Here is a 15,433-nt window from a genome sequence, read left to right on the forward strand (position 1 = left end):
ATACAAGAAGAAGAAACTGGCCACATACAAGTTGTAGAGGTAGTCACTGTATTTACATGGAGAAGCAATGGAAAACAATAGAAAAATATTTCATGGATGTCCAATGGCAGATTGGGATCCACACTATGTTCTGGCCATAAGACTTGTCAAATGCATTATAGTGTATTCTCAAAGTAAACATTTGTGCTAATAGTAAGAGAATAATTATGCCTTCACTTCATATTTTATTCAACAATTGCCGAACTGGGAGTTTGTTGTATGTTTGAAACAGAAACATACAAACACTCTTAGAGTTAAGTAAAGATCTTCAACTGTATTGCCCACTAATAGTAGCAAAATTCTAAATGACTTAGAAAGCTTGCCTTAAATGGGGACACTTTCAAGATATTGCACATCAACAGGATAAAAAAAATGTTACTGTGATTACTGTTCTTATAATAACACAGAGGATGTTTGTTAACAGCAGCACATGAGTTCAGATAAAACTACTGCAAAGACTATTAACCTGTTCAAGTGCACATGCCTCTTCCTCAGTGGCTAATTTGCACCAGTGCGCCCCTTTTCATTTTTGAATTCAAATTGATATTGGGTAGAAATGAATAAAATATATTGCACAAGTTAATGAAAATTTATTTTCATGATATTACAAGTTGCTTTCAGTGTGAAACATTTTAAAGAAAAATGCTGCACACAAAGAAACTTCAAATTCTGTGCACCAGTATAAAGTCTCTTGTGAAGGCCTTTTCTTGTGCACGCTACACGTCTCCTTGTTGATCTTTTCATCATTGTGGATGGCAGAAAGTCTGGAAAATGCCTGGCTATAAGGCGTGGTGCTTTTGGTGTTCGAGATGGGCGTCCCACTTTTGGCCCTTGTTGTGGTGAAGGATATGACCAACTGTCCGCTGAAGCTCATTCTGCTTTGTTCATCACCATGCTTCTTGTACAGAATGTATGAATTGAAGCATGCAATGTCCAGCAAGTGGCAGAAAACATGATAATATTTTTTCTGTCTGCTCCTAGCCATCTGATAATTGTGCAACTTAGAATCACACCTATCCATGCCTCCCATATTCTTGTTGCAATCAATGACAACATGTGGCTTCTGAATGATTCCCTTCTTCGAGTTGACATTTAAAGATGCATTATCATGGAAGGTGCTGACCACAATAATGCCTCTTTTGTTCTTCCATTTCATTATCATCTGTTTGCCTCTGTACTCTTATGTACTCTCGTTTTTTCAGTTTTTCCTTTTTTATGACGGCAGGCAACCTCATCCCTTGTAGTATCCTGCCAATGGCAATCCGTGGAGTGGGCTGCTAAATTGTGGAGAGAAGCTATGAACTGTTGTGCATATAAGTTTATCTGTTCTGCTATTACTTTGCACTAAGCATCATGCATGTAACACACAAAACAGCTTGTCATAGCATACTGTTTTAGGGGCACAACTGTACCACTGCTACCATTGCACAAATATTGATCACAAACTGAACTAGCATGCTCAAATGCACTAGATACCATCTGCTGTAGTAGTGCCTCATCACCAGAAGTTTCTGAATCAAAGTCACCTTCACTAGCCTCAAGATCCATATCTTGAGAAGCTCAGAACTGTCACTGAAATTATCACCACTTTCTAAAAGCAGCTACTCTATCTCTGAATCTGATAAATGACTTCTTTCCGCCATTGCAAAAGACCACTAACACAGTGGGAAACACAGACAAAAAAGTTGTGCTTTTGCAGCTGCTTCACAGGATGCGTACTGTCGATGCATGCTTGAGTGGAAAGTGTTATAACTAGCCCAGAATATGCTTTGTTGCCTGAAGAGAGCTGCCATATAGTGGACAAAACTCAACTGATACCACAGCTTCAAGAGCAGGCTGATAACTCCATCATTCCCATCAGCTACTAGCCACAGAATGCAGCAGACAGATATATCCACCCAACACATTGTAAATTTGCAGAGCTGGGATGGACATATCCGTCATGCTCACATAAAAGGTTAAGGAATAATACAACAGCCCTGTGCAGTTTCTCAGCCACTCAAAGAACGTATTAAATATGGCACATCTTTACTCTACCCAAAGAGTTCTCATAATCCTTCATGTGACAATCCAACTAAATGTACGACTGTAGAGGTATAACTGTGATGACAACATATGAAGTTTTGCTGGACAAGTACCCTAAATTAATTTTTCAAAATTTTACTGTGAAGTGTTAGATACTTCCAATGTGTCATTTGGGCATATCCAAGATGACAATTGTTTTAGCTGTGACATATTTGCCAAAGCAATTTCTGATGTTATCCTAGTGACAAAAGATACTGACAATGCAAAAAGGATAATTGCCTAAGATGTAAGATGGCCTTTTAGGTGCCAAAAGCACAGGAATGACTCTTTCAAGGCATACAAAATACTCTGCCTTTCAATTAACAAGAAATGCAGTATTTTATGCATGGGGTCACTGTATTTCTTTTTAGGCATTAACAATCGTTTGAATGAGCGAGTACTCATGATCACTTCCCATGAATATATTGCCAGAAGTGGACAGAAAGAAAGACTTTTCTAACATTTCATAACAAAATGGGCAACATTTGGACAGAGAGTTTTGTTCCATTTCTCTGTTGCAAGCACTGGCCAGTATACATATGTTGTTCTGATGTATTTTCTCTACATGATGGTGCATGACCCGAAAATATTTGACTGGATAACTTACATCCCTCCCATGAACGATGGACCTTGCTGTGGTGAGGTGGCTTGTGCGCCTCAACATTACAGATAACTGTACCGTAAGTGCAACCACAATATGGGGTGGTTTCTGCAGGAGTCTTTGCAGTAGTTGCAGGGATAACAATCTGGATGATTGATTGATCTGTCTTGTAACATTAGCTAACATAGCCTTGCTGTGCTGTTATTGTGAACAGCTGCAAACAAGGGGAAAGCACAGCTGTTAGTTACGGAATGTTTCTTAGTAAATACCATGCGTAATATGCATCGATAATTATTTTATGTTCTGTTTTAAACTTTTATTACTACTAAGTTTCCACAGTTTATTTATGCTGCAGCCCAGAAGATGCTGCTGGCTCAATCCACATCAACCCATGTAAGCAAAGGAAAAATTCTCCCCTTCACAGTCTCACATGTTATTGGATTTGAGATACATTAAAATTCAGGCCAACATTATAAGATAATATTATTTATTTATTTACTTTTTTTTTTGGGGGGGGGGGGGGAGAAACTGCTGATCCGAGATACAGGCTGCCAAAAATGGCAAATCTGGAAACATTCATCATGTGCAAAAAATTTTCAAATGCTCCATCTCTGGAATGGTTTGAGATTTTTAAATGTGACATATAACAATTTTATCATTAAAACAGTATCCTTGGTAGAGAAACGTGTGTCCAAGATAATCTGCTATAGGTGTCCACATATTTAATTAGAATTAAAAAAAAAAACATATTTTTTGCCAATCATAATAAATTAGTCTTTTTTAATGTTTATCAGTACCACATAGTACAGTATTCCTTAAAAAGGGAAACTTGCACTTTTCAGTTTAATAAGAGGTTTTTAAACATCCACTACCATTTTCTAGTATATTGATACCATGAAATCAAAACCTAGTCTTCTTTGGCATAGCATTTTAATTCTTCTTAATGATATTCACTAGGCAGTTTTCAAACATCATAAAAACTTCCAAAATATATATTGAAATCCTAAAACATTTAGGTTCCAAACAACAACACTTTTGTGCACTGCATTTAAAATTGAAATCAGCAATTCAATACACTAAACATGTGTTCAACTGAGTCGGTATCTTCCTTTGACACTCAGTGGTGCTTTCCTGTGGCACCAACAGGAACTGGGATATTTGAAATCTTCAGAATGCCATGGAGTGGAAGTGAGCACTGGAGGTATCGTTGCTGTCTGGGAGCTTCAAATCTACATACAGCACTTGGTCTACATAGTAGCTTAAAGTTCATGATGATTTCAGTTGACTCGTAACTGATATCTATAACTTATGCAAATCACCAATCACAATGATACACACAGGTCAAAGAAATCCATCTATGTAGGTTGTGAATGTGAACAATCTTCAGTTGTTTCTGAGACCTTGGTTGGACAAATTGAATTTTCTTATTTCTTGCTCCTTAAAGTTTGTGCAACATACGTTCAGTCACCATTACTTTGAATCCAGAAGTGTTCCTCCTGAATTTTTGTTCCCAGGTAGACTGGTTGGACCATTCTTCTATTTTTTGTTGGCAGAATTCTTCAAGGTGCTCTTTTGGCAACAGGATGATGGCTGTTGCTGTGTTGGGCCTATGGCTTTACCACTCTTCTAAAATCCTCAGCATTCTGAATTACAGCTGTACTCAGCAGGAAAGATTATGTTTCATAGCTCTGTACTTCAGTAGACCTCCTACATCATTACAAGGCCCCTGCCACGACCAATAATACATTATCCATCCTACAGCTGGCACTATTGACTATGTTAATTCAAACAGCTGGTACTGATTTTTGAAATGGTAAGGGACACGATAAGAAATGATTATGATCTTTTCTGTCTGTGGATGCAGCTCATTTGAAAATATGTCACTCCTGTAAATAATGAAACCTGGTCTTTACTGCAGTCATACCCCTGTACTTCCTATGGCATAATCACAGACCGCTACTCAGCAAAATCATAGTGAAGCACTAAACACAACTGTTAAGCCTCACTACGTCCCATCACTTCTGCAATATGCTGTTGCTGCTGCAATTTCTTCAGATGTTTGTGTGTTACTGCTTTCACTGTCCATTTTCAGTTCACCAAAGAAGGTATCAATGACAACAGTTTTCTTAGCAAGTTTATTCTCGTCCCATACTACACATGTAACTTCAGAAGAGTAATCTGTTATGTTTTCCCGACAAAATGTTTTTAAGGTGAGTCCAGGGCAAGCACCACACTCTTGAAACAAAGTCTCTTATTCTACAGTACATTACATAAGACTAATGGCTTCCCACATCCAACTGAGATGTTATATGTGACAATTTGAAACAAATTCTTCAAAGTTCAAAATTTGCACAATCCACACATAGACAGATATCTCTAGATGGATGCCAAGCTACCAATTTAGGTTATAGTGCATAAGATTTTGGTATTCGAATGTGGAATATTGAATGTCCCTTCTTATATATGGCAAAATTTTCTTTAATACTGCGGGTCATGTATCTTTTAACTTTTACCACTTTTTCTCCTGCAACTGTTCCAATGTCATTTTTGTTGGCACTCTGGTCAAACCAGCACCATTTAACTTTCACTTAATATGGCTATGCAGTTTGAACATTTGTTTTGTTAACAGGATGACCATAGTAAGGATCTGGTTCTCCAAACATTCCTCTGCAGTTATCACGCACCTAGATTTGTCCACCATGTACACAGATGGAATGGCATAAAAAATATTTTTCTTTGCAAGGGACACTGGGTAACAGTAAGAACTCGCTCACTTTCATTGACACAGCAAGAAATCAGTGGAACATTATTTATTTATTTATTCATCCAAGAACGTTGTTATGAAAAACTATGTTGTCAGCTAACATCGTGTTTGATGTGAATCCCTGAAAAGTTGCGCAAGCTTCTTTTGGTTCATCTTCTTCTGAAGAGCTTGGTCGGTTTCATTTTGGTGTCATCTCTAAAGAGTAAGTAAATTCTCTCTGTTTCCTTAATGGATACACATTATGACTTAACTGCCATGGTTTCCTAACAGAGGTAACACCAACCTCTATAATCACTGGTTCAGGGAATGTAATTCTTCTGCAGACATGAAGTCTGTATCACCCACATCACAGGAGTCTACTTCTTGTCTGCTCACTGTCACTGATACTCTGTCAAAGCATTTAAACACATATTAAGTCACCACTGTAAATATTTTAACTTTCAAATACTCTTGAAATGAGCACACATATTCACAACCTGAAGAAAGTCTGGTTCCTGACACCCATCTACATCCCTCTTTTATGGATATGTAATTAATCAGCACACGGTGCTCTCCTATGACCCCATTCAGAATACACTTCTAAAACAATCTTTCCTGCAAAACACCCTAAAAACACAATCCTTCCCAGAAAACACACTAAAATTCAACCACTGTCATTTTCGGAAAAGCTTACTGGTACTGTTTGACAACAAATTGAAATGTTGTGTTTGTTTGCCTGTTGACAACTAAATTGCTGACTCCTACATCTTCACCTTTATCTTCTAGCCAAAACACACAGAATTATATGGATGATTTCAGGCTGTTCTAGAAGATGCTGTTATACTCTGAAATTACCTAAAAATATTTGTATTTAAAAATTTAAACCATAAAATAATAATCAACACATCATATTAAATAGTTCTATTAATTTTTGCTTCTGTTATTTTCCAGACTGTTCTATAATATTCTGATACATTCTGGAATTACCTGCAACCTTCCACATTGTTCCAAAGATTTTGATGATTTGGAAGGTCTATGTACAGGTTATTTAGAATAATATAGCCTTTTACTAATTCCAACTTTGTTTAATTCCTCATTTTTATTTGTTCACATAGGTCAATGATATGATAAAAAAAGATGAGAAATTTCAGAACCACTTTGGTGTGGTGCTGTTTTCAGGATGTTTAGTACCTTCAATATGCAGCATCAGTAAAGTATTTCGAATGTTTAAGATTCATGCTTTTTAGATGATAGATTATAAAATAAATGAAATAAAGAAATTAGATCTGGAAGTTACTTTTGAATTTTAATAAAAAATATTAGACAAAAAGAACTCTGGCAAATAACTTCCATTTTTAAAAAAATAAAAAGCAGTCCAAATTACAATAAATTATTTATTTTTGATACTGGTAATCAGTTTTGATCTATGGGACCATCTTCAGACATGAGGCTCCAGATGACACAAGTAGCTGGTTCATGAACCTGCAAGGTAGTACCGACCCTTGCTGTGAACTGCTACAAGAAAAGATATCTACATCCATTGCTATGAAGCAATGACCCATATATCTGTGTCATATACACAACTGACAAAAGAAGAAGAAGAAGAAGAAGAAAAATAGCCTAAATATAAATACATAAGAATCACCATAGCACGAAAAGTTCCGAACTCAAACATGAATCCATCACCTACGATATATAAAATCCAAGTAACTCACTAGAAAACCAGAACAAACTCTTCCAATAACAACCTGATAAACTCAACTCACAACATCAAACAACGCAGTAACACACCTAATGAACAACTTTGAAACATATACCTCCAACACCAAAGCACAACCAAATACTACAACAACCCGTATACAAACACTATCCAACTCAAAGATACAGCGCCATTATGTCACACAACAGTTATGCCCCGGATCAAAGCAGACCGGTGGAATCGCAATTTTTGGTTGATCCTCATTCCTGCCTCTAAGAACCATACCGACAACAGGATATTAAACTCTAATCTTACTCCTCCCCCCTCTTCCACTTTTTTTTTAAAATTAATACTGGAGCTGCACACGAAATGCACAAAAATGCTACAGACAAATACCTATGAAATTCCGCTGCACAGACAAAATTGTGAATAATTACACAGTCAGTCATTGTCATACAGGATAATAATAATAATTCTACATATAAACACAGCAGTGTATTTCACAATAGTTGTGACCAGCAAGTATCAAATTATTATGCACGCAAGTATAAAATTATTATGCACACTATCAAATTTCCTGTTACATCCTTTACTTTCAATTACCTCCATTTACCTGTTCCTGCAACAGGGCAAGTTAAATAGGTCTGATACAGCAAGATGTACAATCAGAAATGAGAATGAAGAAATTACAAACATTCCAGAGCTAAGTAAATACGACAAAGGTGAAGTCACTGACAAAGATGAACCTGAAGCATAAATGTAGAACATGAGAAAAGTAATAAGCTGACGAGAGAGACAGACCCTTAGAAGCCCAATGGATATATTTGTTTGTGTTTGTGTGTGTAGAGAGAGAGGTAGGGAGGGGGGAGGGGGGGAGGGGGAGAGGGGGAGAGAGGGGGAGAGAGGGGGAGAGAGAGTAGCTCATCAGAAGATTATCTTGGGAATTTGTCACCGTATAGAGTAGGGTAAACATAGTCATGTGTAGGGACTGTGGTTGTTGTGAGCGGACGCAAGGAGAATTGGCCACTCTTCGGGGGCAGGTGGAGGCTTTGTCTGTTAGGCTCATCGAGCTCGAGGCGCAGGCGTCGGCTCGTAGTGGCGTTGGGGCAACTGTGGTGAGACCTATGCCTACTTCGGTGGCCTTGGAATCACATGGAACCCCTGATGTCGCTGCGTCTTCCGGCAGTGAGCATCTTACCGGTCAGCCATCACTCCAGGGTGAATGGCGGACAGTGGTGGGCTCGCGCGTGCCTGGCCGAAAGGCGAAGGTGGGATCTGGCCGCGTGGCAGCTGCCTTACCCCTTTCCAACAGGTACGGGGTGCTTCCTAGTGGTGATGACATCGTTTCCGAGCCACCACAGGATGCCTCGCCTGTTGGGCCAGTGGCCGATTCTCCGGCAAGGTCCCGACAGTCACAGAGGGCGGGCCTATTAGTTATAGGGAGCTCCAACGTTAGGCGGGTTATGGAGCCCCTCAGGAAAATAGCGGGTAGGTCGGGGAAGAATGCCAGTGTGCACTCGGTGTGCTTGCCGGGGGGTCTCGTCCGTAATGTGGAGGAGGCCCTTCCGGCAGCTATTGAACGCACTGGGTGTGACCGGCTGCAGATAGTAGCACATGTCGGAACGAATGACGCCTGCCGCTTGGGTTCTGAGGCCATCCTTGGTTCCTTCCGGCGGCTGGCTGATTTGGTGAAGACAACCAGCATCGCACGCGGAGTGCAAGCTGAGCTTAATATCTGCAGCATAGTGCCCAGAGTCGATCGCGGTCCTCTGGTTTGGAGCCGTGTGGAGGGTCTAAACCAGAGGCTCAGACGACTCTGCGACTATAATGGTTGCAAATTCATCGACCTCCGTTATTGGGTGGAGAACTGTAGGGCCCCCCTAGACAGGTCAGGCGTGCACTACACACCGGAAGCAGCTACTAGGGTAGCAGAGTACGTGTGGCGTGCACACGGGGGTTTTTTAGGTTAGAGGGACCCCCCCTTGGGCGAAACGATAAAATACCTGACGGCTTACCAGAGAGAACATCAGCATCGTTGATAAAGAACGTCCGTCCTCAGAGACCAAAAACAGGAAAAGTTAACGTAATATTGGTAAACTGCAGGAGTATCCAGGGCAAGGTTCCTGAATTAGTATCGCTTATTGAAGGAAATAGTGCGCATATAGTATTAGGAACGGAAAGTTGGTTAAAACCGGAAGTGAACAGTAACGAAATCCTAGACACAGAATGGAATATATACCGCAAGGATAGGATAAACGCCAATGGTGGAGGAGTATTTATAGCAGTAAAGAATTCAATAATATCCAGTGAAGTTATTAGCGAATGCGAATGTGAAATAATCTGGGTTAAGTTAAGTATCAAAGGTGGGTCAGATATGATAGTCGGATGCTTCTATAGACCACCTGCATCAGCAACCGTAGTAGTTGAGCGCCTCAGAGAGAACCTGCAGAACGTCGTGAAGAAGTTTCGTGATCATACTATTGTAATAGGGGGAGACTTCAATCTACCAGGTATAGAATGGGATAGTCACACAATCAGAACTGGAGCCAGGGACAGAGACTCTTGTGACATTATCCTGACTGCCTTGTCCGAGAATTACTTCGAGCAGATAGTTAGAGAACCAACTCGTGAAGCTGTTTTAGACCTCATAGCAACAAATAGACCGGAACTTTTCGACTCCGTGAATGTAGAAGAGGGTATCAGTGATCATAAGTCAGTGGTTGCATCAATGACTACAAGTGTAATAAGAAATGCCAAGAAAGGAAGGAAAATATATTTGCTTAACAAGAGTGATAGGGCACAAATCGCAGAATATCTGAGTGACCACCATCAAACGTTCATTTCTGAGGAAGAGGATGTGGAACAAAAATGGAAAAAATTCAGAAACATCGTCCAGTACGCCTTAGATAAGTTCGTACCGACTAAGGTCCAAAGCGAGGGGAAAGATCCACCGTGGTATAACAATCATGTACGAAAGGTACTACGGAAACAAAGAAAGCTTCATCATAGGTTTAAGAGTAGTCGAATCATAGCTGATAAGGAAAAGCTGAACGAAGCGAAAAAGAGCGTAAAGAGAGCAATGAGAGAAGCATTCAACGAATTCGAACATAAAACATTGGCAAACAATCTAAAAAAGAACCCTAAAAAGTTTTGGTCATATGTAAAATCGGTAAGCGGATCTAAATCCCCTATTCAGTCACTCGTTGACCACGATGGCACCGAAACAGAGGACGACCGAAGAAAGGCAGAAATACTGAATTCAGTGTTCCGAAACTGTTTCACTGCGGAAAATCGTAACACGGTCCCTGACTTCAGCCGTCGCACGGACGCCAAAATGGAAAATATTGAAATAAACGATATCGGAATTGAAAAACAACTGCTATCACTTAGTAGCGGAAAAGCATCCGGACCAGACGAGATACCCGTAAGATTCTACAGTGATTATGCTAAAGAACTTGCCCCCTTTCTATCAGCAATTTATCGTAGATCTCTGGAAGAACGTAAAGTACCTAGCGACTGGAAGAAAGCGCAGGTCGTTCCCATTTTCAAGAAGGGTCATAAATCAGATGCGAATAATTATAGGCCTATTTCGCTTACGTCAATCTGTTGTAGAATAATGGAACATGTTTTATGTTCTCGTATTATGACGTTCTTAGATAATACAAATCTCCTTCATCGTAACCAACATGGATTCCGCAAACAGAGATCATGTGAAACTCAGCTCGCCCTATTTGTCCAAGAAATTCACAGTGCCGTAGACACTGGCGAGCAGATTGATGCCGTATTCCTGGACTTCAGGAAGGCATTTGATACGGTTCCGCACTTACGTTTAGTGAAAAAAATACGAGCTTACGGAATATCGGACCAGGTTTGTGATTGGATTCAGGATTTCCTAGAAGAAAGAACACAACATGTCATTCTTAACGGTTCAAAATCTGCAGATGTAGAGGTAATTTCGGGAGTACCGCAAGGAAGCGTGATAGGACCTTTATTGTTTACAATATACATAAATGACTTAGTTGACAACATCGGTAGCTCCGTGAGGCTATTTGCAGATGACACGGTTGTCTACAAGAAAGTAGCAACATCAGAAGACTCGTACGTACTCCAGGAAGACCTGCAGAGGATTAATGAATGGTGCGACAGCTGGCAGCTTTCCCTAAACGTAGATAAATGTAATATAATGCGCATACATAGGGGCAGAAATCCATTCCAGTACGATTATGCCATAGGTGGTAAATCATTGGAAGCGGTAACGACCGTAAAATACTTAGGAGTTACTATCCGGAGCGATCTGAAGTGGAATGATCACATAAAACAAATAGTGGGAAAAGCAGGCGCCAGGTTGAGATTCATAGGAAGAATTCTAAGAAAATGTGACTCATCGACGAAAGAAGTAGCTTACAAAACGCTTGTTCGTCCGATTCTTGAGTATTGCTCATCAGTATGGGACCCTTACCAGGTTGGATTAATAGAAGAGATAGACATGATCCAGCGAAAAGCAGCGCGATTCGTCATGGGGACATTTAGTCAGCGCGAGAGCGTTACGGAGATGCTGAACAAGCTCCAGTGGCGGACACTTCAAGAAAGGCGTTACGCAATACGGAGAGGTTTATTATCGAAATTACGAGAGAGCACATTCCGGGAAGAGATGGGCAACATATTACTACCGCCCACATATATCTCGCGCAATGATCACAACGAAAAGATCCGAGAAATTAGAGCAAATACGGAGACTTACAAGCAGTCGTTCTTCCCACGCACAATTCGTGAATGGAACAGGGAAGGGGGGATCAGATAGTGGTACAATAAGTACCCTCCGCCACACACCGTAAGGTGGCTCGCGGAGTATAGATGTAGATGTAGATGTAGATGTAGAGAGAGAGAGAGAGAGAGAGAGAGAGAGAGAGAGAGAGGGGGGGGGGGGGAGAGGGGGAGAGAGAGAGAGAGAGAGAGAGAGAGAGAGAGAGAGAGAGAGAGAGAGAGAGAGAGAGAGAGACTTACTGTTAGACCATAAAGGTGAAAATGCCAGCTTAACTCAATAAAGATTATTGTTCAATGTGATAAAATAGTGTTAAGACAGCATCAATGATAAGGCTTCTGTTTCTCTAATAAAGTGTAACGCTGCAAGAATCATGAAATATTCTGGACCAGTGAGGAACTTTAAATAGTATTTTATTCAATCGTGATTTAAAAGTTTGGTACCCATGTTCTTGAACTAGGATCAGTTTTATGCTATTGTTTTTGGACTTTAATTATAGAAATAATGTCCCGATAAAAATGGTGTGCGTTTCATTCCTGTAGCATTACCCTGTCTGAGGACACTTAATTTATCATAAATTTCTGTAAAGCTTCAAATGTGACCCCGCAGCTCAACAGACATATCTGCCTCTCTGAAAAGGCTCAAGATGATAAATTTTAAAAGCTGTTTTGAACTAGCCATTTACTGTATATCAACAAATAAAAAAGTCATCACAGAACTCATAAATGGTCAAGCAACCCTTATTGGTTCACTTCACTTCATATGGCCTCACACTTCTGTTGTTGACACAACTGTTATTGTCACACAGTGCAATGTTACAGAGACTCAACACCACTATGGAATCACATATCACTTTACAAATGCATGTTACAGTAGAGTATTTATTATACATATTTTTGGGCTGAAAAAGGCTCCACAACTTAATTAGGTGAGCAAAGTTCCCTGCCAAGTCTCCAAAGCAGAAATGTACATAATTAGCTCAAGATAACTTTCAGTGTGTGATATACACCACAGACAATAATACACTGAGAATCTATAGCACCAAAAGATGTAATGAACAGAGAAAGTCGAGAATTTGAGCTAAACTGAATACACAACGCCATGAATGTTGTTCAAAACATGTTTCCATCTTTTATGGAGAGTAAACAAACTTTAAACAGTACAGTGATTTCCGTATCTCAGCAGGCTTATCTGCAACAACGGGGCTGTAGATGCGGACATCAGAAGTAGAATTATTAATGCTTTTGCAGTCTTCCAATGAATGTGATACACATAGCTCTTAGACCCCATAAGTATGACCACAAAGTTTCCACTGTACCTCTCTATGGCCATATACACACGTGAAACTGTCGATCATATCAGCACACAAGCTCAATGTTTTTCACCAATGATGGTTGGGCACAAGTCTGAAGATCTGATATAGTGACAACGTTTCAAATAATGAAGTCATCAGTAATGGTACAACAGCCTTCACAAAACAGTTGCTGAAAGAATATTGAAGTTTTCTGGGCATGTCACGTACAACAGATGGAAGAATCCCCTAATCAGGGCTGTTGTAGAAACAAACGGGCAGATGCGGAAGTAGAAGACCTTGTAACGCCTGGAAACGAACTTTGGCTAGGGATCGTCAATCCATGGACGTGGAGGGTGAAATCCTGGCAGCTGAAGGAAACCTGTAGCCAGATGTGCTACTTAGCACTGGTGGAACAAAGTCTAAGTAAGGCAGTAGAATGAAAGTATTATAAATACCATGTTCTCGCAGACTGCCATCGTGACCATGTTCAAGCAGAATGCCATTGTGACATTATTAATGTGCTTTTTGTTTACGAGGACGCATAAAGATGTTGGAGCAACGCAGTTACTAAAAATTACGAATTACTATCTCAAATTTATTGGAATACACTCCCGATTAATGTTTGAAAATACTAAACGTCATAACACGACTATTGCCGCATAGTTTCACTTAAAATTACAACAAACATCTACAGTAGGAACTCTAAAAATGGATATTTGAAAACCCATTAGGTAGGTAACTAAGTTAACAAGCTATCATCACAAAGAAACTTATACTCACATATATACAACCAGTCGCATGCACGACGATCGTAAATATGAAGAGCACAGGAACCCATTTAAAAGTGTTGAAGTACCACGTATGAAGTGTGCAGTCATGAGCATTAGTGTTCAATGCCATAATATGAAAAATCCATAGTCTCATTTGTTTATCACAAATATTTACATTTTCAGACACAGAATGACAACTCCATCGGCTTCATGTAAACGCGATTCCATCCAATTGCCTTTGCACAAAACAAAGATATTGCTACTACGTGACACTCCCACCATAGATCTTTCATTTTTCACTTAATCGAGAAAATCAATAAATTAATCACAGGCGATGTCACAGTCTAACATGAGACTGTATGCCGTATAGAGGTGTAATAAGGGGAGATGGCGCTACAGACGCTGTACGTTGCTATGAAGCCGGCGCCGCCATGTTAGATGCCCCAAAACATTAGCAGACCACTGTTTATAATTGCTACTTGTTCTTAATTTGTGTTATGTGCACACAACATTTGTTTTAGATATAAAATGTTACAACGCTTCCTTGAGTAACCCAACGTCAGGAACACATTTTCGATCGTTTTTCTGGCCTTGAATACACATTTGAATCAGTAATACTACTAATTTATCCTCCTTAATGTACCTTTCCTTTTGTTAGACATTACGAATAACTAAGAAGAGTAATATGTGACGTGAAAAGGCTGCTTTTGTAATCCAGAATTTTCCTTAATACAGCTTGACAAAGTTGATTTTCGGTCTATGTCCTCTTGCAGAAAAACCTGAGAAAATATTTAGCTATGTTTTTCACAGCGTTCGCCCAGATAGCTATTCGAGTTGGACTGATAAGATATCTAAAACCAAATGACAGAAATAAAATCACTACAGTAAAAGTAAACAGCGCATCCAAAATTCATGTATATGAAAGTAAATAACGGTTGAACGAGTCCACTTACGAATGAAATGTAATTCTTTTACACTTCAGACTACCGTGCGATCAGAGCGACCAGCACACCCATAAACGACGCAAGCTGGTATTTTTGATGAAGCAACTTTCACCACTCGAAACAATCAAAACACCAAAAGATAATACATGAAATGAATTCACATTTGCTAATACGAGCAACCATCGGCTGTACGAAGGATGACAACATTGGAAATTTGCACCGGACCGATACTCGAACCCATATTTCCCACTTTAAGCAACCAATCGCCTTAACTGCTTTGGCTATCCGTGCACGACTTCCGGTCAGTTCTAAACTTCCATATGTTGTCGTTCCTGCGTCACAACCTATCCTCGTACACACATTATGTAATTCCCATACATTTTACTTGAAAGTCATTGCCTGGTATTGGCGGATAAATACGATGTTGCAGTGCCTTTGTTGTTAAGAAGAAGGAACTGGCAGTGGAGCGAGTACAGTCATTATGAAATACATGAAATGTATTTGCAGTTGCGAATGC

The 15,433-nt window shown here is 39.8% G+C and overlaps 1 protein-coding gene across 2 annotated transcripts in view; it reads right to left on the bottom strand.

The window, feature by feature from the left end:
- LOC126248994 (uncharacterized) overlaps window positions 1-15,133 on the bottom strand; it is a 37,863-nt gene extending 22,730 nt beyond the window's left edge. Inside the window, exon 1 of one of the 2 annotated variants that reach the window (XM_049950570.1) lies at window positions 14,926-15,133. The gene's annotated coding sequence lies outside the window, so the exon portion shown is untranslated. Of the gene's footprint in view, window positions 1-13,982; window positions 14,361-14,925 lie in introns of those variants that run through there. The other variant, XM_049950569.1, reaches the window with a different exon arrangement.
- Between the last annotated feature and the right edge of the window lie 300 nt (window positions 15,134-15,433).

The sequence above is a fragment of the Schistocerca nitens genome, chromosome 3 (assembly GCF_023898315.1).
Source record: "Schistocerca nitens isolate TAMUIC-IGC-003100 chromosome 3, iqSchNite1.1, whole genome shotgun sequence".
NCBI lineage: Eukaryota > Metazoa > Arthropoda > Insecta > Orthoptera > Acrididae > Schistocerca > Schistocerca nitens.